The sequence below is a fragment of the Zootoca vivipara genome, chromosome 16 (genome assembly GCF_965207765.1).
Source record: "Zootoca vivipara chromosome 16, rZooViv2.hap1.1, whole genome shotgun sequence".
Classification (NCBI taxonomy): Eukaryota; Metazoa; Chordata; class Lepidosauria; order Squamata; family Lacertidae; genus Zootoca; species Zootoca vivipara.
In genome coordinates, this window is record NC_142599.1 from 20,611,628 (window position 1) to 20,637,119 (window position 25,492).

General features: G+C 41.1%; 1 protein-coding gene across 9 annotated transcripts in view; it reads left to right on the forward strand.

Moving 5' to 3' along the window:
* The window catches only part of TAOK3 (TAO kinase 3), a 123,590-nt gene that overhangs the window by 5,194 nt on the left and 92,904 nt on the right, over positions 1 to 25,492 (forward strand). The window contains exon 1 of one of the 9 annotated variants that reach the window (XM_035099365.3): positions 11,073 to 11,321. The exons of 7 other annotated variants lie outside the window; for them this stretch is intronic. The gene's annotated coding sequence lies outside the window, so the exon portion shown is untranslated. Of the gene's footprint in view, positions 1 to 11,072; positions 11,322 to 25,492 lie in introns of those variants that run through there. One more of the 9 variants, XM_088659653.1, reaches the window with a different exon arrangement.

A 25,492-nucleotide genomic window follows, 5' to 3' on the forward strand; every position in this document is an offset into this window, starting at 1 on the left:
TTTTCACATGTGAATGCAGCCGGTGACAGTGTCCTTTGTACTTCAGCTGCTCACTCCTGTGCCAAAATCCAATGAAAAGGGAGTGAGTAGAGCAATTGGGCACTAGGAAATGAACTCTGCCAAAGTTTTGCTCTTGAATTGGGGAGGAAGAGGTCAAAGAGCTCTCTGATTGTGGCTTGGTGAAAGTGGAAGTGAGCAGTAGTTAGAGCCGGTGTTACTGTCCTTCAAGAACTTTTCAAAATATAGCAATAGTTATGCTGACCAAGGAAGTACAGGGTTCTGTGAATGGTCATTCTAACCAACTTTTATTGGGCTTCACCATAGCTTTTGGTTTGCCATATATTGCTCTTATAAATTGCAGATGTTATTATTTTCCAAAATACCCATGCATTTTTACTTACCGTAGTCTTCTAATAAATTAGCTGCATGGGTGCTGCCCCCAAATAGGGGAATGGGCATTTGATATTGGATTGTGTAGTGGCTGAACTTTCCTCCTATTTAAAAAGAAATTAGCTGATTGGAATTGACAAGTTATCTAGACAAATGGGTGCAATTTGCCCAAAGTAGACTGGGTTGCAGGATCTCGTAATGAACTGTGAAAGGCAGAACAGTGACTGGGAAGAACTTTCCTATGTTTCCTCATTTATGAAATGACTGCCTACTTTGCAGCAACTCTTAAATAGTGTAGGGTCTTTAAATGGGTAGTCTACTGATAATGCAAAAGCGCTGAGTTACAGTTATGTGTATGGTTGATTACCGTATATTCCTGCATATAAGACGACCCCCAACTTTTCCAGTTAAAATATAAAGTTTGGGATATACTCGCCGTATAATAAATACGACCCAGCGTATAAGACGACCCCTGACTTTTGAGAAGATTTTGCTGGGTTAAAAAGTAGTCTTATATGCAGGAATATACAGTATGTCTATGCTTGATAAGAAAACGTGCAGGCAGATGTTCCCATGAAGTTACTCTTTGCATCACTTCGTTTCTTCATTGCAGCGGCACAGCCAGCATTTCATCTATAGATTTATAATCATTTGTTCTTAGCTGGCAAATGAGCAGCACAGAGACTTTTCATCCAGTACAGTAGGGCACAGTTTTCCAACGTGCTCGCAACTGCAACAGCTTACGGTTTCTAACAAGTCCTAGATTACAAACACCAAGTATCCTGTTCCTTTAAAAAGAGCTAAAAGCTGGCTCATTGTGGTAGCTGAGATTATGAACTACCAAGTCTCTCTCTTCTCAAATCATGCTCACCTTGCGCATGAGCTAGTCACTAGGTGGCCACAAGAAAACCCTGTCATTCAGGCTCATTTCCCTCTATAGGAATGATAATACTGTCTGCTTTATCTGAGCAGTTCTTTCAAGAGACCTGTCCTATTTTTTAGCACATATGTTCCTCCCTGTGCTTAGGTCATGATGGCCCAACTTTTCATACCAAGTGGGCCGCAAGAGAACTTTGACACAGAACTTGTTCCACATCAGGGGGCAGGAGGAGCAAGGCCAAAATTTGATGCCCCCACCATCAACTCTCGGTCTGGGGCTGGGAGAGGGTGTCAAATGTTGCTGAGGGTCTCCAAAAAAAGAAAGGCTTCCCTCAGACTGCTCATTGGACCACCCTGTCATATGTCATTGAATGAAGCCTTGCTTTTTGTTACTAAGGTAGGATCACAGAGGATATCACAACAAGAAGGCCTTCTCATTTGTTGACCCTGAGCTTCACCTTCCACTTGCAGGCATCCCATTGCTAACCAGTTTCCTTTTCTCCTAGGCATTTGTGCTTATAACTGGATTAAATTTATGCTGTTGTTCTGATGTTTTGAGTGTGTGCAGACTCACTGTTTTTAGGTTCTTTTTAATCATTGTGTTTATTTTACTTTTATTTCGGTAGGCTTGAAGTGCTTCTTAGTTTGAAAGGTGACACTTGTCTTTATAAATCCTGAAATGTACTATATAGATGCTAGATTTTTAATCTAATCAATGTTTATTGTGTTGGCAGAATTGATCCTGAATTGTCCATGTGCCATTTAAGTGCACCAAGACCCTATTGTATGTTTCAGTATTGAAAACTGTGGCTACCATTGCATTGAAATCTGAAGGGTATTGGTTAGTGTTGGAACACTGGAGTTGAATTAACTTTCATGCCTTCCTTTTTGTGTGTGTGAAGGAAGTTGTCTATAATGGGGAAAGAAGAGTGATAGAAGCTATGCACAAGTTTGCATGAATGAGATAAAAATCCTTAAAATTTGTATGTGTATAGACCACTTCCTGTGTGTGGCTACAGAACAGTATTTTTGGGTAGTGTGAAGGTGGATTCTTTAGTTTATCCCTTTGCAGTTATGTAAGTAATAAGGACTGTGCTTCAGTTCAGGAAATATAAAAGGTTTCTTCCTTTTTTTTCTTTAAAGAAGGAAGCATCTGTGTGAGCGAGCTGATGTTCATGATGGCTTTTAGTTGCTTCTGTATCTGAACTTGTGTAACTGGTAGTGACTTGTGATGGGAGAGTAGAAGAGGAAGGGAAATGGAAGTCATGTGACTGGCAAATAGCTGCTGGCTGCTTGAGAACCTATGGCGGGAGGTTGGTGAAGAGCTGGTTGAGTCAGGCCCATAGTCGGAACTGTTTTGATTGGAAGCAATTTTTGCACTAATTTACCAGAAAGGATAAACTTACATGCACATTAGCAGTCCAATATGTGTTATTTAAATTTGAATAAAATAATAACTTTTAGAAAATGCAAATTGCAAAAATGCCCAATGCTTCCAGAACACTGGTGGGTAAGAACAGTTGTAATTCTTACTGTGAGCAATTCGGTAGACTACTTACTGCATGTCTCTCCTCGTATCTTTTCCTTTTAACCCTTGTACTCCTAATTGCTGTTTTAAAAAAGAGAGGAATATGTAATATTCCCAAGCTTAGAGTCAGGCCTCCACCTCATCTCTTGATTCCCTACCATACGGCGGCTACTTTGAGTTTGGGGGTTGTATACTGTCAATTCTACGGTTGGAGCAGTAGTTTCAAGAGGGTTGCATAAATATTCAACAGTATTACAGGATCTTGTCATAAGTGTCTCATCTTATTACAGGAACCTCTTGTCATAGAAGTGTCTCATCTTAGTTTTAGGATTAAAATATGATTATGAAAGGCTATTTTCTACCACCTCCTTGTTGCCCATCTTTTGAGGGAAGACTGCACACTTGTGGTGCAGGGAGAGAGGAAATAATCTTCATGAGCAATATACTGACAACACCACGTTCTTTTTGCTTGCTTGATGGTATGATCAGGGTGATCAGCCATGATTGTTGGAAACCAGCCATAGTGGGTCAACAGTCACAGATTTTTAAAATGCTTTTTTGTGGCCTCTGTCCAAGAGGCTGGTTGCATATGACTGAAATCTAAGTACTGTAGGGATGAGTTTAAGAAACAGCCTTCTAAGCTCATGATTAAAAAGAAAACAAACACTTGAGTGGGATCCTTAGCTAGGCCTTGATCAAACCAGAACCCTCATACTCCTTACCATTCACAGTGATTAATGTTGTGCATTTCTATTCACCAATTAAACAGGTCAGGTGATATTCCCTGAGACTTAATAGAATCATAGAATTGTAGAGTTGGAAGGCATCACAAGGGTCATCTAGTCTAACCCCCTGAAATACAGGATTCTTTTGCCCAATGTGGAACTTGAACCCACGACCTTGAGATTAAGAGTCTTGTGCTCTACCAACTGAGCTATCCAGTTCCTCTGTGTTTATGCGGGAAGGTGGGTGGAGCATGGCTATGTTTTGCTCCTGCTTACTCCACCCCTGACTGACCCAAAACTTGTACTCTCTGCTGCATAGTAGCTCCTGGCTCAGTTGCATCTTAAACAGAATGGAGTTATTCATCCTTACCAAAAAGCTGTTCATCATTGCCATTCTAAAATGACATAGATGTACATGAAGCACCCCCACACCTAAATTTGGAGAGGTTGGCTGGGCAGAGGCTTGCTGCAGCTCATGGCTTCATTGATAGTCAGACAGGAGGTGAGGGAATCTGGTCAGTAGTAAGTCACTCGCCAAGGCTTGTCAGTGCCAAGTAGGGGATGGGCAAGGGCAAGGCTAAAGTTCCTAGCTTATTCCAGAGAACCCAGCAGCTGAGTCCCCTTATAGATCATCCATGGAACAAGCTTCATCCAGAAGTTTTTATAGGGGTCAGGAATGATTGTTTGACCTGCTCTTGCCTTATTACCCAAAAGAGGCTCAAGTTCAGAGACAGTAGTGGCAAAATGCTTGTAATATTCATCATTCTTATGCTCCGTGCCTGAGCATATTTACGTACTTACACATAAGGATTAGATCTGTTTTTAAGATGTTTTGTTGCTCTCTTGTAACCAAAGTGAAAATCTTCTTTATTATTGAAATTGCTTCTTAACAGAAGGATGACTGTGGTACTAAAACATTTAGTGAAAGGTTTTGTGACAGGGTGGAGCTCTACCACTGACTCTTGGGATTGGGCTGCCTTCCTGGTTTGCACATGGGTGCAGTGTTCATGCGCTTGTATCTCTAACAGGGTGAGCTCACACTGTGTGCATGAAGAATTCATTACTCAACTTGTAGAGGTAGGGAAATGTCAGATTTAATGTAGAAGGGCTTACAAAACACTTTTGGCAGAGCCATAATGGAAAGCTTTCAAACTGGAAAAAGGCAGCCTTAGTACTGTACAAATTCCCTTTTAACCTGTTAGTTTTTAGATATGCTCTCTAGTTTAACAAATCCAGAAAATATTTAAAAACCTGCAGTTGTATATTGTGTCCCTTAGAGTGTGTTCATACCACCCAGTTTTCTTTCCAGGAATAAGTGGTCATGCTCTCTTTTCATCCCTTCTCATCTCATAACATTCTGCTATTGGTTTTTGTGGGTGGACATTTTGCACCACTAAAGGAAAAAAATATACCTTTAACTACTACTGGAAAAAACACTGTTTATTGCAGATTGCTCTTCAGGGCTGATTCCAATGCTGTATGTTTTGAAGTGAATCTTTAGACGCAATAGCTGGTCTTAATACTTCAAGGTATCTTCCATAGAAAGATAACTTCAGGTACCCCACAAAAAGCAGCAGGTGAGTTATTTGTGAGCAAGTGCTCTAGCCTGATGTGTGAAGCAGAAAACTGGGTTGTTAACTCCCGACTAATTATGAATAAATAAAGTTATGAATAAATAAAAACCCAGTGCATTAAAATGAACTCATCACAGCAATCTGCATGAAAAGCTGTTGCAGATCTTTTAACTGGGAAGGGCTTTGGTTCAAGTACCAGCCTGGGGTCTGGATATGGCTCTTCAATAGATTTCTCAGCATACTTCCTAAGCTTTAATTCCCATGAATCTTTAGGGAAATCTATAGCAGTTCAATTAGTAAGTTTGGGGGCCCCTTTAGTTTAGGGGGGAAAGTGATCAAGGTGGCAATGGCAAGGTGGTGTGTAAAATTATTCATGGTATGGCAAAGGTGGAAAGGGAGAAGTCGTGCCTTTCATTATACCCTCCCTTCAAAGAGTACATGCTCTGCATATTTCTCCTCCAACACAAGATGGTTGTAAGTTTCTTTCGACAAGATAAAGCGACTAACAACATTAATGGATGACGATGACGACACCACCACCACCTACACAGCAACACTGTGAGATAAGTCAGGCTAAGAAAGAGCAACTGGCCCAAGGTCATGACCGGAGATTTAAACCTAGGTTTCTGCAGTTCTATACATGTAACCACTAAGGTAAAAGGTAAAGATAAAGGACCCCTGGACAGTTAAGTCCAGTCAAATGTGACTATGGGGTGCGGCACTCATCTCACTTTTCAGGCCAAGGGAGCGAGCGTTTGTCTACAGACAGCTTTCCAGGTCATGTGGCTAGCATGACTAACCCTCTTCTGGCTCAATGGGACACTGTGACGAGTGCCAGAATGCACCGGAAACACCATGTAACCACTAGGCCGCACTGATCTATTTTCCTTATGTGTTTAACCTTAAGGGTTCACACACCTGCTTTCTAGTGTTGCCACGCTTTCTCAGAGCTGCAAAGGGGGCCCGGGTTCAGATCTCCACTCAACCATGTCACATACTGTGTGACCTTGGGACAAATACTGTCTCTCAGCCTAGCCTACCTTGTAGGACTATGAGTATAAAGAAGAGGGGGCAGAACTAAGTACACTGCCGTGAGCTGATTGGAGAAATTGTATTATTATTTTTTAAACCATTTCTATCTGTCTCTATGGTGGTTTTATGTGGGGGTGTTGCTGTTAGTTTTGCAGTGTTTCAAGATAGATTCACAGTAGTGTAGTCAGTGCTGAATCATCCTGACGTGATGCACTCTCTGTACATAATACAATAAAATATATACTGGGGGTGGGTAGGGGGGTTATTGATGTTGTTTGTTACTGTGTTACATTTTTTTCTGTTTTTGTATTGTAAACTGCCCTGTGATCCTCAGATGAAGGGCATTATATAAATTTAATAAATACAGAAATGTAGGCCAGTGAGTGTGGTTCTGTTGCAAAAGAAAATCAACATGGAGCCGTGTTTTGATTTTATATCGTAGGAAAATATATTTCATGTATGACATACAGAGAACTGTGGTTATGAGCCAGCCTAGAAACACCATAAATAAACAAACAAACCATAAATAAACATACCATAAACAAACCATAAATAAAAAGAAATTTTCTTGTATTCTTAAATGAGTTTAAGTAGAAAGCTTTAATAGACTTTTTGCTGCATTTATCAGACAGAGAGCAACAAAACTGGCACGAAGCAGCCTGAGAAGATTTTTCCATTTATTTGTACTTCTGACATGTTTAATCTGCTTATGTGGAGATGAACGATGGCTCTCATTTGGCAAAGGTGTGGTTGCAATGTACTGAAAGTTAGTTTTGAATTTTATGCTGTACCTAAAACACTGTTTCATGGCTTACTGGTACAGCACATGTTTTGTATGCATGAAACCACTTCCAATTAAAATTACCTTGGGTAATTTTAGGGTGGGGAAACATCTCTTAGGCAAGAGATGAAGAACTTGTGGCCCTCCCCAAGTTGTTGGACTGCAATACTCATCAGCCCTAGCAGGCATGGTCAATGGACTACTGCAATGCACTCTACGTGGGGCTACCTTTGAAGGTGACCTGGAAACATAGCTGCCAAGTTATCCCTTTTTTAAAGGGATTTTCCCTTATGCTGAATAGGCTTCCTCGCGAGAAAAGGGAAAACTTGGCAGCTATGCCTGGAAACTGCAATTAATGCAGAATGTGGCAGCTAGACTGGTGACTGGGAGTGGCCGCTGAGACCATATAACACTGGTCCTAAGAGACCTACATTGGCTCCCAGTACGTTTCTGAGCACAATTCAAAGTGTTGGTGCTGACCTTTAAAGCCCTAAACGGCCTCGGTCCTGTATACCTGAAGGAGTGTCTCCACCCCCATCGTTTAGCCCGGACACTGAGATCCAGCGCCGAGGGCCTTCTGGCGGTTCCCTAACTGCGAGAAGCAAAGCTACAGGGAACCAGGCAGAGGACCTTTTCGGTAGTGGTGCCCGCCCTGTGGAACGCCCTCCCATCGGAGGTCAAGGAGATAAACAACTACCTGAAAACGCCAAGGCAGCCCTGTTTAAGGAAGTTTTTAATCTGTGATATTTTAATGTATTTTGCTATTTGTTGGAAGCCCCCCAGAGTGGTGGGGAAAACCCAGCCAGATGGGCGGGGTATAAATTAATAATAATAATAATAATAATGTTCAGAAATGATGGGAATTGTAGTCCAGCAGCTTCTGAAGGACCTCAGGTTCCACATCCCTCTCTAAATCTTGGAAAACAGCTTCCAATCAGAGGAAAGTGGTATTAGGCTGGACTGATCTGAGTCAAGTTTTTAATTGGTGCATGAACAACCTGATGTGCAGTTTCCTTGATACCCAAAAGCAAGTAGTTGATTCCCCTGTATTCTTGGCTAAAATTTATTTCCCAACTGTTCTGAATGGATTATTCATTTATCAGAGGTGATCTACCTCAAGGCAATTTGAGGTGGCTTACTTAGGTAGTGGTTTTTTTTGTGGGAAGCAGTGGGGGATGCACAGAACTGACCCGTAATGCTGCACAATCGCATATACTGGGAAGTTTTTACCTCCTCCTCCTCCTTTGGCGATCACTCATAGCCGAGTAAGATTGTCTTCCATGAAAACAGTCTTAACAGTCAGTCCGTTAGTGATTGTGGAGGCCAATTCTGTATCCACAGTTCCTTCCACAGTGGGGACATAGGTTTCCAGGTAGGAGTTGATCACGGTGAGGATTTACCAAACGTGCCTTCCTCTTAGCTAATTTCTTCTTTTCACCCTGAGTCTGTGCTTCAAAGTCTATGACACCTTTGGAAAATGCCATTCTCCAATTGGCGCACTCGCAGGCCAGTGTTTCCCAGTTATCAGTGCCAATACAGTACTACATTTTTTTTAGATTTGCCTTGAGAGCATCTTTAAACCTCTTTTCTGGTCCACTATGTTTCGCTTTCCATTCTTAAGTTGGTAATAGAGTAGTTGCCTTCGAACTGACCTGTAATGCGGCACAATCACATCTACCGCATCTTATGGTACCTACAGCTGCATTGAAATGAATAGGAGCTGCAGAAGAACTCTGAATGTTTGTTTCAAAGGCCATTCAATAAAACACTGAAAGCATTCTTCTTTGTTCTCGTAAGCTTAGATATTAGGTCAACTTGGTCACAGCATTAATTACCCTCTTGCAAATAAGTACACAAAATACTGCACACTTTTTTGCTAGCTAGCTAGCTAGCTTACATTTGTGTATTAAGATGAGGCAGGATGGTTTAGAAAACAGCTTTAGGCTGCAGTTTTATTCAGTGTTGCTTGCTTGTTCCTAGTCTTCTGGATTTTATTATTCTTTGAAGTTTTAGTTATTTGATTATTGTCATGATACATTTTAGCTGAATTGGTTATTTATGATTCTGTAATAATTTTTTTGAACCACATGATGGGACATACTTTGTTTTCAAGCCTTGCTTCCAGGACAGGGTGACTATTGACTGTTTCAAGTGTATTCATTTGTAAGGTGGTTTCTTTCTGTACACAGACTTTGGCAAATATAGAGAGAGGAGTGACATTTTTATCTTTAAGCCTCTGGAACTAGTGCCCTCCAGATGTTGTAGAGACTACAGCTTCCCATCAGCCCTGGCCTGCATGATCAATAGTGGTGGGAGTTTTAGTCCAACAACATCTAGAAGGCACCAGGTTAGGGAAGGCAGATGTATATTGTATAATCTAAGAGCTGAAAATATATACTGTACAGTAGTTCCTAAAAGGCACAAATTCTGCTTCTCACATACTAGGGATGGATGTGGATGGTCTAAAAAAAAATACAAAAACATACGCCTTCAAATATGCGAAAAATGGATTGCAAAGATGCTGCAAACTCCAATAGCATAAGGGCCTCCTCTGTCCTTTATGAATCCCCCTTCCTCTAGTCTCTAAGCCAGGCATCCCCAAACTGTGGCCCTCCAGATGTTTTGGCCTACAACTCCCATGATCCCTAGCTAACAGGGCCAGTGGTCAGGGAAGATGGGAATTGTAGTCCAAAACATCTGGAGGGCCGAAGTTTGGGGATGCCTGGTCTAAGCACTTCCAGCAAATTGTTCTCACCTCTGCAGGTGGTTTCTTTGCCAGGGCTTGTCTAAAGTAAGGTTACCAGATGTCCCCGTTTTCCGGGGACAGTCCCCAGATTTACAAATCAGTCCCCATACAAAATCCATGGTCCCCAAACTCATTGAAAAAAATCTGGTAACCTTAGTCTAAAGGGCAATAAAGACTGAACCTTGGCCTGGTGTCCATGAAGTATATTTCAAAAGTACTCCTTTCTCAACATTCACACAGGCATACCCATTACCTTCTTCACTACACTTACCTAGTTGGTTTCTTGTTCCCGGTTCTTCAGAGCTGCATGAGCAAATCTGAGCTATAAAAAGAACTTTATATGCCCCTGCATACCAAAATAAGCTACCCAGGTGGCACACTCACGCTGCTAGGAAACTGCTTGTTATGAGATTCCCCAGCATACTTTTTGACCCTTTTCTTGTGTTGGTGAAAGGCAGTCTCACTTGTGGTAGCCAAAGAGCTCATTTTATCAGATACACACACACACACCCCAGTTATTTTGCATATTTGTTGGCAAAGATTGGTGCGCAAAAGGAGACTTGGGTCACATCTACTCCATACATTTAACACACACTGCTTTCCCCGAAGAATCCTGAGTACTGTAGTTTGTTAAGTGTTCTGGAAGTGGTAGGTTTGTGAGGGGTAAACCTCAGCTTCCAAGATTCTTTGGGGGAATCCATGTGATTCAAATGTATCATGTGGATGTGACCTTCATGCAAAAAGAAAAGCATCAGGCTGATCTGATGCCAGGGCATCTCAAAGGCAACAGCCTCCCAATGCTGTGGATGTGTCATTCAGATTGGTTCACATTTGTTTGGGGGTGCTATTGCCCATTGGTTCTCTCCCTTTGCAGATGTCCTCTGGGGTCTCACCAGTATAGTGGTTAAAGTGTTGTGTGTTGGAATAGAACTGAGTTTGAATCCTTGCTCAGCCATGGTGATGGCTGAAAGGTGCAAAGAGGGAACAGGGAAGCTGACATCGAGGCAGTCCTAGAATTGTAGGGTTGAAAGAGACCCAAAGGATCATTGAGTTCAAACGCCTGCAATGCAGGAATCCTGCCCACAAGCATCCATGGGTGGACTCAAACCACCAACCTTCTGGTTGACTCAGAAGTCCATAATCTAATCTGTTCATTTCTTTTACATCAAAGAGTCTGATAAATGAAATCTAAAGATCAATTTGGGTTTAGGTTTACTCTTTCAAAAGTTCCATAGCTTTTTCTCGTTTTACAAGAGAGTTTACCACATAGGGCAAACATGCCACAAAGGCCTAAGTTTGGCTTTTTAATGTTGCGTTATAGGATGAAGCATACTTGGGGGAAATGAAGTGTTTCTGCCCAGCTACATACAGTGGGAATTGCAGCCGGCTGGTTATTTTTAGCATCTGGAGTTATCTCATTGCAAGCATGAGTCTTTGTGGTTGCAGATGCTTGGAGTGCATGGGGGTGGCTGGTTTTTTCCCTCCCCCTTGCTGGTTCTCTTTGTGCCACTCAGATCTTGTAAAGCAGAGCGATTACTTAGAGATGGCTGGGCAGGAGTGAGGGCTTTACATTCTTCTGCAGAATGAGAATGATGTGGACTTCCTGTGTTACTTTACAATTTTTTTGAGGGGGGTGTTGTTCAATGAATTCTCCCTCTGAGAACAGGTAAGTCTCTCGTGCAATGACTGAGATATTGCTTATGATGTGTATCTTTGCTGTATGGTAAATAAATGTGATGCAAGTATAGCTACTGTTACTTCCTGCATAGGAACGACTCAGTTCCTGCAGTCACCCCCTATTTTGTCTTTCTTCCAGTTTTGACACATACCTGCTCTGTTTTATAGCAAGGAAATACAAAATTGGGCCACTTTCTTTTGGGGCTTACAGGATCTGAATTGTATCAAGGAATATGGTTTTAGTGGTGCTCAGGTTTGTTTTCTTAAAAAAATTAGCCAAGTTTCTAGCCCCCATGATTTTGAAAAGACATGCTTTGAAAGCATTTGGGCTGCTCAAAGGTTATACTTTTCAAGGAGGCAGCACTGCTGCCTGCCTCTCTCGCCTAAATATTGTATTTGCAGCTTTTTATTTTAGGACAAATCTTGCTAACAAACTAAATTTCTCCAGATGTTCCAATTTATTGCATAACCCATTTTTCATACCTTGTATTGGTTCTTTTCTGGACTTAATACGAGTGCAAATACTTGAGTTGTGTTGATCCACTATTTGGGTGTTATATCTCTGGACAGATATGTCTTTAAAGATCAGATGCCACAGTCCAACAGTGGGAGAGGGCTTGTGGACTTCCTGGAGGTATCTGGCTGGCCACCGTTGGCAACAGGATGCCAGACTATATTGGCCCTTGATCAGCAGAGCTGTTGCGGTCTCATGCGTGTTTAGTTGCAATATGTGAACAAAACTGTGTTCCAAACATCCCTCCCAGTTGCTAAAGCTATGTGTGGCTTTTGTGTGCCACACAGAGGGGAGAAGATACTGCTTCTTTCATTTCTGCAAGATGTGTATCCAGAGCTTCCTGTTGCCATGCTCACAGGGCATGCTCTGTATTTGCAGGATCCATGCACTCCCATACTGTGTCTGTTTCTTTTTACTGGCCCAGAGAATCTCTGCTGTCTTTCTCTGGGAGTTGGAACACTTCAATTTTGCAAAATGAATCTTGGAAAGTTTCTGTAGTCTTCAAAAAATTGCAGTATAATCACTTTCTCCTTCTAGATATTAACAATACAGCAAACGTAACTCTTATAAATAAGTTTGCTAGTGTTTAGTAACAATTTGTATAACCATAGTGTTCAGGCAAATTTTGGGAAGACATTGCTCTTGACTGCTAGCAAAGTAGTTCCAAGCTAGGACACATTGACTTTTTCCTAGAAGTATCCTAAAATGGGTCTGGATAAGCTAAATGGCAGCAAGGTTTGAGTTGGTACTTCTAATGTCCAGAATGGGGCAACATTTGATCAGGGCCAAAGTGTGTGTGTGTGTGTGTGTGTGTGTGAGAGAGAGAGAGAGAGAGAGAGAGAGAGAGAGAGAGAGAGAGAGAGAGAGAGAGAGAGAGAATATACCTTCAGAGATCCTGCAGTGCCAGTCATATGGATCTGAGATAGGATTGTTATATGTGACTCTTTAGGAAAACCATTATGCTATAGTAAACAGAGCATGTCTTATGGTGGTGATTCAATTGCTTTGAAGCAAAACTTCCACTGAAGAGAACTGCTGGTTTCCCCCCTTTTCCTGTTACCAGGGATCTCAAAATCCCTCTGTGCTTCATGCATACATATTTTTCTCTCTTTCTTTAAAATAATTAGTAAATATATAAGATTTTTATTTGAACCATTTTTATCCCACTCTTTAGCCAAAAGGCTTCCGAAGTGACTTACGCAACAGTGGAATGAGGAAATGTTTTAGTCCCTTCAGTAATGTTACCCATGGCAGAGCAGGCTGAGACTGAGAGGGTACCTGAACCCAAAGCTGCTGCATTATAAGTGTGGCCACTTATATCTCACTTAAAAATACAGCACTGCCCCTCGGCTTATGAAAGTAGGGGAACATCTACGGGTCCAGCAAGGTTGTCAATCTCAGCATTCATCCCATGATTTGTGTACAAAGATCTTTCCAGTGGATTTCAGGGTAGAATTGTTGGTGAAAGATCCAAGCCATTGCATAGTCTGTCAATGGAGTTGGCATGTATAGAAACATACAGGATGTGGTGGTCAAAATTCCAAGGACTCAAAGGGGATATACTGTAAAACCATTGGTCCATCTAGCTCAGTATTGCCTATAATCACTGCCAGCATCTCTCATGATTTTCAGACCAGAGAGTTTTCCAGCCCTTCCTGGAGATGCCAGGGATTTAACCTGTAACCTTTTTCATGCAGAGCTTGTGCTTTGTCACTCTCCAATGGATCCACCAATATAGATTCAAATAAACCCATTTGGGAATATTAATGATGATGCTTTAGGATTAACATAAATAAAGGAGGGTGGATCAGAATGATAGACATGAAGGTTAGGGAAATAAAATTAACTTTCTGGATGGACAAATGTAAGTTGGCAAAGGGTGTGCACTGGTTTTAGTCTCCATAGGAATCTTCTCAAGAGCCTGCAAAAATAAGCAGTAGGTAATTAAGAGATCTCATAAAACACATGGGGCGCAAAAGTGCATTCATTTTGCCGAGCCCTGTAATGATGGCTTCAGGGCCTGCCATCTGCTCATATTTGTGGCGGTAATTTGCAAAAGCATGTCCAAACTGGGTTTCACTAAATCTTTCATAGTGGTCAGTATTCCTAAGAACTTGATTTTCTGCAGTTGCTTTCTAAAAGACATAGGCTTGTTTTGTGGCAAGATGTTCGTGCACCTGTCCATCCTGTTTTCTGAGGTGGTGGGGTGGGTAGGGGCAAATGTTGGATTATTTAAAACAACTAAGCATCTGGAGGGCACTAGGTTGGTGAAGAGTGGCCTAGGATAAAGTACTACTCAGCTGGCTCCATTTATGCTGTTATGGTCAAGGGCATCATGGAATCTAGTACTGTATTACCCTTAGAGGCCGAATGCTTTATTTGCTCTGTGACGGGCTGTTTTTCCAAGCAGATGCTTCCAGAGAGCTGTCTGCACTAACCTCGGGTCTTTTTCCTCAGCGGTTATAGTGAATTGTAAAGTTCAGCAGTGTGCATGAGTAGCTTTCATTAATTCTCCCTATGTATGCACTATATTACATTTGTCAAGAAGAAATTCCTAGCACTGTGCTCTCAATTCTCCCAGCTGTCAGTTTTTGTTCTTCCTCACAATTTTCTGTAATGCTTCCTAGTGTTTCCTCCTTCTTCGTCACACGTATATTGGTTTTGTTTCCCAGAGATGGATGGCTGCAGACAGGTTTTTCAGCACTCCTGTCTTGAAATTTCGGGGAATATTTGTGTTAAAAATATAATCGGTTTCTTAACTAACAGCCATGCTGCTTCTAAAGAATCATGGGAGTTGTAGTTTGAAATACTGCAGAGCGTTCTACTTCAGAGACCATACCCTAGAGAACTTCAATTCCCAGAGGGCCTTGGGAAATAGGGCATGCCTTTTGAACCAAATTCTGTGGCGTGGAGATGCCCCGTACTGCAGCACTAGGGATTTAATTGGATGCCTCATACATAACAAATGCACACACTTTTAACCCACACTCAGCTGTGTGTATTTTATCCTTCTCAATACAGCATTCATCATATGCTTTATTATACCACATCCTTTTGTGCTTGCTTGACCAAATCTATATATGAAGATACTGGAATGCTATATTAAAATACTGTTAGCAGCTTAGCCTATGGGGCAGGGGTGAAAAATTCAACATTATTTTGAAGTTATATAGTATATTTAAAGGTTGGTTCTTTAGTCACTTTTTCCTTATCACCAATTATTTAATGGACACTTGATCAGAAAGTTATCCACTTCTGGACTCCAAACTGGATTTTTAAGCTACGGTCCATGGAAGAACAATACATTAAGATCTGGTTTTGCTGTCCATCTTAGTAGTTTATCTTTCCTCTTGCTATTGGACTTTAAATATGCAAAATGCTAGCAGCCTTTAAAAATACAACATCAAGACTCTGGATATTAAAAGATTGCCCTGAAATCTCAAACGAATACTGGTTCTCACTTACATTCTCTAAAATTGCAGCTTATTTGTCAATTGTGATTCCTACCTAAAGCAAAATTCTAAGTAAATGTGTGTGTACCTGCTTGTGTGAATTTAGGGGGAAGGATAAAAGCTTTGATGAAATGAGCAAAATGATTCATGGTGCATCCAGATACAGTGGTGCCTTGCTTAACGAATGCCCTGCTTAACGAAATTTCCGCTTAACGAAAGGATTTTTCGAGCGGAGGTTGCCTCGCTAGACGAATTCGTTTTACGAAAAATTCGTCTAGCGAATCGTGGTTTCCCATAGGAATGCATTGAAATTCAATTAATGCGTTCCTATAGGCAAACAAAAAACAAAAAAAAACACCAATGCCTTCCTATGGGATTCCCTAGACGAATTTTTCGTTATAAGAAAAGACCCGTGGAACGAATTAAATTCGTCTAGCGAGGCACCACTGTACCTCTAATTGGGGTGATGGCTCTGCTCTGCCTCCACAGTTAGAGGCAGCAATGCTTCTGAATACCAGTTGCTAGAAACAACAGGAGGGGCAAGTGCTCTTGTGCTCAAACTTCCTTGTAGACTTCCCATTGGGGCTTCTGGGCCATTGACCTGATCCAGCAGGCTCTTCTTATGTTCTTATGTGATGTATAGGACCAGAAAACAAGGTGCATTGGCATTAGTAAGAGTAAGCTGGTTATCTGAGGAGGCTACAAATGCTGGGGGCGGGCGGGCAGAGAGAGGAGGTGAATGTTGAGGGACAGAGCTGTGTGTCCCACATGGCCTGCCCCATACCCCCAAAGCTATCCTGCTATCCTTGGCTGTAGTGAAGGATGCAGCCCTGTTACCAGTGTTGAAGTAGGATTCAACTGCCAGTCAGCTTTCTGTTCATTGTACAGGAGGCACCCTGTTGCCCTTTGACTGAGGCAGGAAAATGTCTTGGCCTGGTCATAAGGCATTTTATAGATTTTTCAGCATTAATACAATATCATTTTTACAACAAGACAGGTGGTGGTGGTGTTTCCATTAGTCCCTTTTTACCTAAACGAAATATCCCAGAGAGACTTGCAAGATAACAGATAAAACAATCAGAACCAGACAGTTTAAAACAGTGTATGATGCAAAATACCTAAAATGCTCAGCCGACAGCATAATAGCACCCACCCCACTAAAAGATGTGCATGACCTTAGAGGCCAGGTTAGCCACCCAAGGCCTATATAGTATTATATTTAACTGAAGATGGAATCAGTACCTCAGCCAATGCATTGCTGACCTCAAGGCTGGATTACTGTAGTGCGCTGTATGTGGGACTTCTCTGGAGTCTGGTTTGGAAGCTCCAGGTGGTGCAGAATGCAGCGGCCAGGCTGCTGTTGGAAGCTTCTGGCTGAGGACATGCGGCGTCATTGTTAAAACAGTTGCACTGGCGTTCACTTACGTACTACCAAGCCAGGTTGAAGGCTATTGTATTAATTTAGTTCTAGGGTTCAGGGATTGCCGTAACCCTTTTATCCCAGTTTGGTCACCAATATCATCTGTTTTCTGGTTTTTATTGCTGTAAACTGCTTTGATGTCTTTTAAAAATGACACATAAATAAATATAAATAAATGGTATCTGCAGAGTGCCCTCTGCTGCAGAGCACATTGATCCATTGGGTGGGTAGGGGATGAGGCTTTTTTTTTTAAAAAAAAAATGTATCCTAGTAACTTACGTTTATGTAACTTAAAGTGAGGCTTAGTTTTTCTACCTTGTTTTGCTCATTTGGTTGCTGTATCTGCCCGTTCTCTCTTCCTACCCCCACCCCCAATTAATTCACATTAAAAGCAAGGATCCACAGTTGTGTGCTAATTGTATTGTTGATGCCATAAGTCCCCCCCCCCCCAAACAAACTATCCAAAATGATAATGGAAAGGATCATAACGGAGAACTCTCCACTTTGTGCCGATAATACTGCATAACCACCACACCCTTAAGGCTCAGCCAGAGAATGCAGGCTCTGGGAGAAGAAGAATGAATAAATTGCCTGTTAACAATAATTTACTTTCCAGCTCCACATTCTTCTCTGCTTGTGTATATATGCCATTTAGCATTCTGTTTAAAATCCCCAGTGGGGATAGGGAATGAGGTTTCAGAAGTAGTGCTGCTCTTGTCTGTGCCCTGGTACACACTTTCCCCATTAAAGAAATAGGGCTGGGCTGGCATTCTGACCCCTTTTTTTGGTTTGCCATGGAACATTAGGGGATTGCCTTAGCTAGTCTCCTACTCTTAGGATTTCGCTTTCCTCTCCCTGCTTGTCTTCTATTTCGTGAAGTGAGGCATGGCAACGATGAGTCATAGGAAAGATGATAAAGTAAATATGGTGTTCCGACCCTCTGTGCTGGTCATATACCCCAGTGAGCACTTAGAAGTGTGACTAATCTATGTGGGCATTCACTGTGGGTTTGGGAAAGCCAGGAAAGCTTACCTGTATTCAGAACACAACTCCATGCACTAATTGATACATTAGATATTAAATTAACCTGTTTATTTGTGTGTAAAATATGTAGGCCTGGAATAGTACAACGATAAGGAAATGTTTCCCAACTGTCCTGTGGAGCGTGAAGAGTTAGCTCATCACATGGGACTGATGATCTTTGTTTCCAGCTGCCAAAAAGCATGTACACAAAAATTAATGCTTTCCTGATATTTCCAATGTAAGTAATTATGGAAGGTGCCACAGATGTGGCTGGAGGTCCCCCCCCCATAAAGTTTGGGCCTGTACTTGCACCTCTTGTCAGAAAGAAAGTGATGCCTGATTTGAAAATATTAGAAGTAACCCAGTGTTGCTTTAGAACCTGCTACCGATAGTTTCATTGTAATGGGACTATTTATATATGATCTTAACTTGAGCTAAATCTTCATTATAGGCAATGACAGTGTCCTTTTTAAAAATGGGGCAGAAACTTCTCAGTATAACTTGAAAATGCCCTTTTGTAATATTTAATTTATTTTTGTAAATAGTATAGGTGTTTAGACACATTTTAGCATTTGGTTTATTTTTAAATATTTTTATTGAAGAAAACTTTCTTTAAACAATACAAATTACCAATCACATAGCCAATTACAATTTCTCCCCTTTTCCCCCTCCCATCCCTCCCTCTCCCACCCTCTAAGGATTTCCTTCAGCTCCCCTCTCTTTGTTTGTACATATTGTTTTGTGCGAGTTATAAAATTGTACATATCATTACCTTATCTATCATATGTTCTACTAATGAATTGTGGATATTTGTTCAAAACCTGCCAAGGAGTCAAAATCCTTTTGTTGTCTTTTTAAATAGTTTGTAAAAAGTTCCCATCCTTCTTTGAAGTCAAGGTTGTCCTTCTCACATAGTTTGCATGCCATCTTTGCCAACTCCGCATAACTCATAAGTTTTTCTTGTCTTTGTTCTGTCGTTGGGATTTCCTCATTCTTCCATCTTTGTGCTAACAAGACTGTTGCCACTGTTGTAGCATACATAAATAAGTTTTTTATTTTCCTTGGCAGGTCTTGTCCTAGAATCCCTAACAAAAATGCTTCTGATTGTTGTTGTTGTTTTACAAATGTCATTTTAAACATCTTTTTCAATTCATTATATATCGTCTCCCAGAATTTTTTAACTTCTCTACATTCCCACCACATAGGATATAAAGAACCTTCTTTTTGTTTACATTTCCAACATATGTTTGATCCGGTTTTATACATTTTTGCCATTTTAACTGGTGTAATATACCATCTATATGTCATTTTCATGTAGTTTTCCTTCAAAAGAGAACAACCAGTTTCAAATTTCAAATTCACCTTCCACAATTTTTTCCCAATCCTCAAATTGTATGTTGTGTCCTATATCTTGCGCCCATTTAATCATGACTGATTTGACCTCTTTGTCTTTCGTTTCACATTCTAGCAGAATATTGTATGCTTTCTTCAATAGTTTCACCACTTCTACCGGTATAATCTGGAGATTGTATAGTTAAACGCTTTTTTAAAATCCTCCTTGAACATCTCATTTAACTGTAATGCAGCCATCTCTGAAAATGTTCTTTAATTTCTTCATAGTCTTTTAATTTCCATTTTCCTTCTTGGTCTTCCAATAGATCTCTATATGTAAGCCACTTTCCCTTTTTGCCAAGCAGTTTGAGTAACGAAGCTTCTATTGGTGATAACCACCAAGGTGTTTTTTTGTTCTATTAAATCATTACAATGGTACCTCGGTTTGCGGCTGCAATCCGTTCGGTGGAGGCTTTCACTTGTTGAGGCGTTTGCTCGCTGAAGGCACGCTTTTGTGCGTGCGCGAAGCGCCGATAGAGTGTTTCTGTGTGCGCTGCGCAGATCGCTTCTGCGCATTCGACGCTGCGGAACCCTGATGTAAACACTTCTGGGTCCACAGCGTTCGCTCATCGAAGCATTTGTAAACGGAGGTAGTCGTAAACTGAGGTTCCACTGTATACCTTTCCCAAACTCTCATTAATGATTTCCTAATTATATGGTTATAAAATCATCTATGTACTCTCCCTTTCCCATACCATAGGTATGCATGCCATCCATATCTATTGTCATATCTTTCCAAATCTAATGCTTCTTCCTTTTCCAGTTTTATCCAGTCTCTAATCGAAACCAAACATGCAGCCTCATAATATAATTTTAAGGTCTGGGAGGGTGAAGCCTCCTCTTTCTTTTGTATCTGTAAGTATCTTATGTTTAATCCTTGGCCTCCCCCCCCCCCCCCGACAAATTTGGAAATATCATTTTGCCATCTTTTGAGGCAATCATCCTTAACCATTACTGTGACTGTCTGAAAAAGAAAGAGCATTTTCGGCAGCACATTCATTTTTATTGCCACAATTCTTCCTAATAGAGAAAGGTTCATTCTACTCTATATTTCTAAATTCCTTTTTATCTCACACCATACTTTTTCATAATTATCTTTATACACATTTATATTTCTTGTTTTTAACCAAATCCCTAGATATTTTACTTTTTATGGATTTCTATCTCAATGGTTTATTTTAATTCATACTTTGAGTGCTTGCTTATTACAAACACACAAAAGAAGCTCAAAAAGCAAAGGTTGCCATGTTGGTCCACAACAACAACAACAACAACAACAACAACAACAACAAATGCAATAGCCACATTAGAGCAATAACTTTCTTTCTTTTCTTTTTTAAAAGACCAAAATAGTGTGTAAGCTTTCAAGTCCTCCAGAACCCTTCATCAGGCTACATGGAGAAAACAGAGAAATAGGGGAGAGGGAAATTGGCTGACATTGAAGTGTTACAATATTATGACAATGTCACCTGAATTTGGCAGAGGTTTAAAGTTGTTTTCTTTTCAAAATGGGCGTTATTTTTCCCTGCATGCTCTGTATGATAGCTTTTGTTTCATTAGCCGCAGTCTTTGGTCTAAGGAAGTAAAGCAAACAGAGGTCGACACAGGCTAACATTGATAGTTTCTTTGTTTGGTTATTCAAATAAGGTAGGCTGGCATTATAAGTTTCAGCTAGAGCTGATTCTCATCATGCTCTCAACTGCTGTACCAGTGTCAGTGAGGCCAACCCTATCTTGGTTTGTTTTTAAGACTTAGACTTTCAGAATGGTCTTGGAACCTACCCATTTAATGGTTGCTACCGTAAGTAGCGGATGGTGCTGTGGTCTAAACCACAGAGCCTAGGGCTTGCCAATCAGAAGGTTAGCGGTTCGAATCCGCGCAATGGGGTGAGCTCCTGTTGCTCGGTCCCTGCTCCTGCCAACCTAGCAGTTCGAAAGCACATCAAAGTGCAAGTAGATAAATAGGTACCGGTCCGGCGAGAAGGTAAACGGCGTTTCCGTGCGCTGCTCTGGTTTGCCAGAAGCAGCTTAGTCATGCTGGCCATATGACCCGGAAGCTGTACGCCAGCTCCCTCAGCCAATAAAGCGAGATAAGTGCCGCAACCCCAGAGTCGTCCACGACTGGGACCTAATGGTCAGGGGTCCCTTTACCTTTAAGTAGCAACAACCACCAGTAGCTGAAGCAGATTTCATTTTTATCCAACCCAATAACAGCAGAAAGGAGGGTGGGAAAGTATGAAATGGCTTAATTTGAAATCCATTTCTAGTCTACCACTCCTTAAGGCCCCCAGTGCACAACCTTTCCCACAACAAACAATATTTTGGCACCATCCAACTAAAGTTAAGCATTTAGTTCCATTGATTTCCCCCTCCCTTCCATTAGAGACAAGGGGACAAAAGGGCTCTTAAGTTTGACTGGATTGTGTACCTATAAAATACACTCACTGTGGAGAAGGAAATAGATGGATAAGATTGTCATGGCCTTGTTTTAATACTGTAACTATTGAATGTAGTACAGAAGTTCCTTAAGACTTCTTGAAAAGAAACCAGTTTCTGAAAAAACTGCCTTTTTTTGCAAGGTATCCTTCCCATTCATTTAACTGTCCCTGCCTTCAATGATAGAAATATGAGAAACTTTCCAAATAAATGTGTTTTTCAGTGACCTTCTACTGGGTGTAACTCTTTCACACTTGACTCATCTATGAGTCTCTTTTTTACTCTTAGCTTGCAATTCAAAGTGACTTAACAGTTGTAGATATTCCACTAATACATAGATATTCCAGTAATACGTGCATAAGAAGTAAATTGGCAAAATATATCTTGGGAAAGGATCCCAATGTTCTCTTGCAGATATTAACAGGATCATTTGTTGGAGGGTGGGAGTCATGTTCCGATGAGGTGCTGCACTGGAGAAAACGACTGCAAACTTGTGATGCAGTATTAATGATTCCTAAATACAACTTGGCCTTGAAATCTTTACATGTTCATGGGGTGATAAGAGAGAATCTCTGGGAAAAATAGAAGGAATACCCTCCACCTCATCACATACTTCATTGCAGGATTTATATTTCTGATTGGTGGAGTTCATCTTTCCCTTTGAGTAGTGGATGGATCTCAACCTGCATTCTGGGCAACACTGGGGTTCCTCAGGTGGCTATCAAGGATTTCTCAATAAGAATATTGCTCATGGCCAAATTCCCCTCTGGAGACAGCTTCCCCTCCAATGTGTGTCAACAAGGTAGTGTTTTGGGTGTTCTGTGGTATGCTCCCAGTAGCTAACCAAAATTTTGTGCTCACTATTGATTTTTTGCCCTCCAAGTTAGGAGGAACTCCCACTGTCATTTCACATTCAGAAAGCATATTTTTACCCTTCAAGTATTATTTTTAAAAGATTTTTAGAACAATGTACAAAACAGAAATAAAAGATGGATTATAACTAAAATAAGTGATAAGCAACACCTGTATATGTCTTCTAAGGCATGTCATGTCAACACAATGAACTACTGCCACTAGCTGTGAGGATAGAACAGGATTTTTTTAGAATGGACCACTTGATAATAAACCAATCAGGTTTCCGTTTAGTTAACAAATTGGCCATGTCCTTGCTTTGTTTGAAGTAGGCTCTGAATCACCTTTGAAGTATTGGCTCTTCTGATCAGAATATTCATGCATTGCAGGGGGTTGGACTAGATGATCCTTGAGAGTCCCTTGCAACTCTTATGATTCAATGAATATTTGTTACCGGAAAGAACACAAGGGAAGTGCCATATTGCAGTGATCAGCAACCATTTTGGGCCCGTGGGTCCATTTTCAAACTGGATAAACTGTCTTGGGCATTACATACCCCACAACTTATTCTATTGGCTACAAGAAAATGCTTCTTTCAAACCTGATTTCAGCAGGCCGATTTTGAATTGGTTAATTTGATGGCTTTGTTTTAATTTTAAATGGGATACTTTATCATATTGAATGCTTTTGAGAACTGCTAGGCTGAAAAGCAAGGGTACAGATTGAAATGATAAATATTGCAGCCTTCAAAACTAAGGACTTATCTTAAAGTAGAAGATGCTGATAACTAGAAACAGGGTTGGTTTTTTTGTACTGCATTTTTCTACCAGGAGACCTGTCCAACCCCAAAATTATGTTTCTCTTGAGAAAAACATCATATCCCACCCTTCAAATGCATCTGCGTCACTCAGAGCAGCTTTACAACAATCACAACTTAAAAAATCCCTTTAAAAAAAAAATCAGCCAAAAATGGATATAGGCTTCGCAGATAGACTATCATCTGAGAATGCTTTTATGACATAAGAATAATCTGTCTGGCAAGGTAGTCTCTTGCCATAATAGGAAAACTTTTACCAGCCAGCAAAAAAGCTTAAGAGGGCCAAGTGCATCTTGTCAGGTATTCCACGATTTTGGCTTGGCCACTGAAAAAGCCGTTTCTCCTGCAATTTGCAAGGTGTTTATAGTCAGGAAAATGCTCTGCAAGTGTCTTTTCTGTGGGTGGGTTGAATATGCTGCTTTCATACCATGCAAGTGTGTACTATTCTTCAGCCTGCCCTGATCCCACTGCTGATTCAAATGGCTGATGAGTATTGGTCTGATCCATGAATAGCTGTCATCTTCTAGGGAGGGTAGGGGCTATGTTGAAGGGAACATTTCTGAGTTTCCTGAATGCACTATGGTTGTGTGCTACAGCGCTGAGCCAGGAGTGTGGGCAGCTGCCATCTGTGGATGCATCCTTAGTCATGCTGTCAGATGCTTTGCAGTCTTCAAACAATTGTCCTTCAATAGACATAACAACAGCAGCATTATTTGGCTGGGGCAAGGCTTTACATGGAAACAGATGCTCAGGTTTATTATGGGCCAGTAAATTAAAAATTGCAAATCAGCAGTAAGTGTAAGGATACTGATAATAAGTAGCATTTTAGAGTGTTTGAAGTGCTTCGTGTGTATTCAGCAATTTTCAGAACAGCCCTGACCTGAAAGGTGTGGTCCCCTTTTGCAAGTGGAAAATTGAAGCTGAGAGAATAGCAGCTTGCTGAAGCTGGCAAGTGAGTTTGTTGCTGAAAAATATTTGGCTCTCAGTAGTTTGGAATTGTCACTGGAAGGGCTTTTTCATATGTTACAGCTGAGTGGGCATTTTGTGTATTCACCAGTACCGTGTGAAAGAGGCGCTTGCCTTTATTGCACTAGTACACAGTTGGCACCTTCTCCCAGTGACAAAAAGGCTTGTTAACAGGACACTCTGCATGTGTGCATGGTTCAAGTTAATTGTGGAATATGAAGCCCTGCAAGTAGGTAAAGTCTCTTGCAGGTACTTTAGCTCCCCCAACCTGTCTCCTGCTAACCACTCTCTTAGCACCCACATCTGTGATTATTTTCTTTCATTGAAAAAGACAATTTAACTCAAATATAGCCTCAGTTATATCTCCATGCCAGACAGAAAATAGTGCCCAAAAGCATTTTCTACCCTGCCTCTCTTATTCAACAAATATTCGGATCAGCTTACAAAAGAAAGAAGCTCATAACTTACATTAAGCCTTGTTTACTTACTAGACCTTACAAGTCCATCCATAACTGCTCATTTTCACTGCTGCTGATGTGCAAAGCAGCCAGGGATTGATGTCCAACTGGCCAGGGATTGTTGGAGACAAAACTATTATCTGTCACACTGCTGGATGTCAGCGGAGTTGACGCCTTGGGTAAAGGAATGCCGCAACAAATAAATTTTTAAGTGTTTGTCTGTTGTGCAAAATTACCTAAATAACAGAGCCCTGAGGACCCAAAAGAGAAGACTTGGAGGGCTGCATTTGTCCCCTGGAACTGAGGTTCCTCAATCATTGTGATGATCAGCTGATAAGACCTTCCTGTCCGTGATGCAGCCTATGGTTAGTGACCAGTAGAGGGAGGGCCTCTTCTGTGGTGGTGCTGGAAGTATGGAAACTCCTTCCCTCTGAGCTTAGATGAGTATCTGCATAATAATAATAATAATTTTTATTTATACCCCGCCCTCCCCTGCCAAAGCCGGGCTCAGAGCGGCTAACACCAAATATAAAACAACTGATTAAAATAAAACTCAAACAACAAGACTACATACATCAAAATTAAGTTAAAAATTAAAAATGCAGCCTCATAAAAGGGAAAAAGAAAGGGAGATTGGGGGAGGGAATCAGATTGGCTCCAGGCCAAATGCCAGGTGGAACAACTGTGTCTTACAGGCCCTGCGGAAAGAAATCAGGTCCCACAGGGCCCTGGTCTCAGGAGACAGAGCATTCCACCAGGTTGGGGCCAGTGTTGAGAAGGCCCTGGTTCTAGTAGAGGCTAATCTGATTTACTTCGGGCCCAGGACCTCTA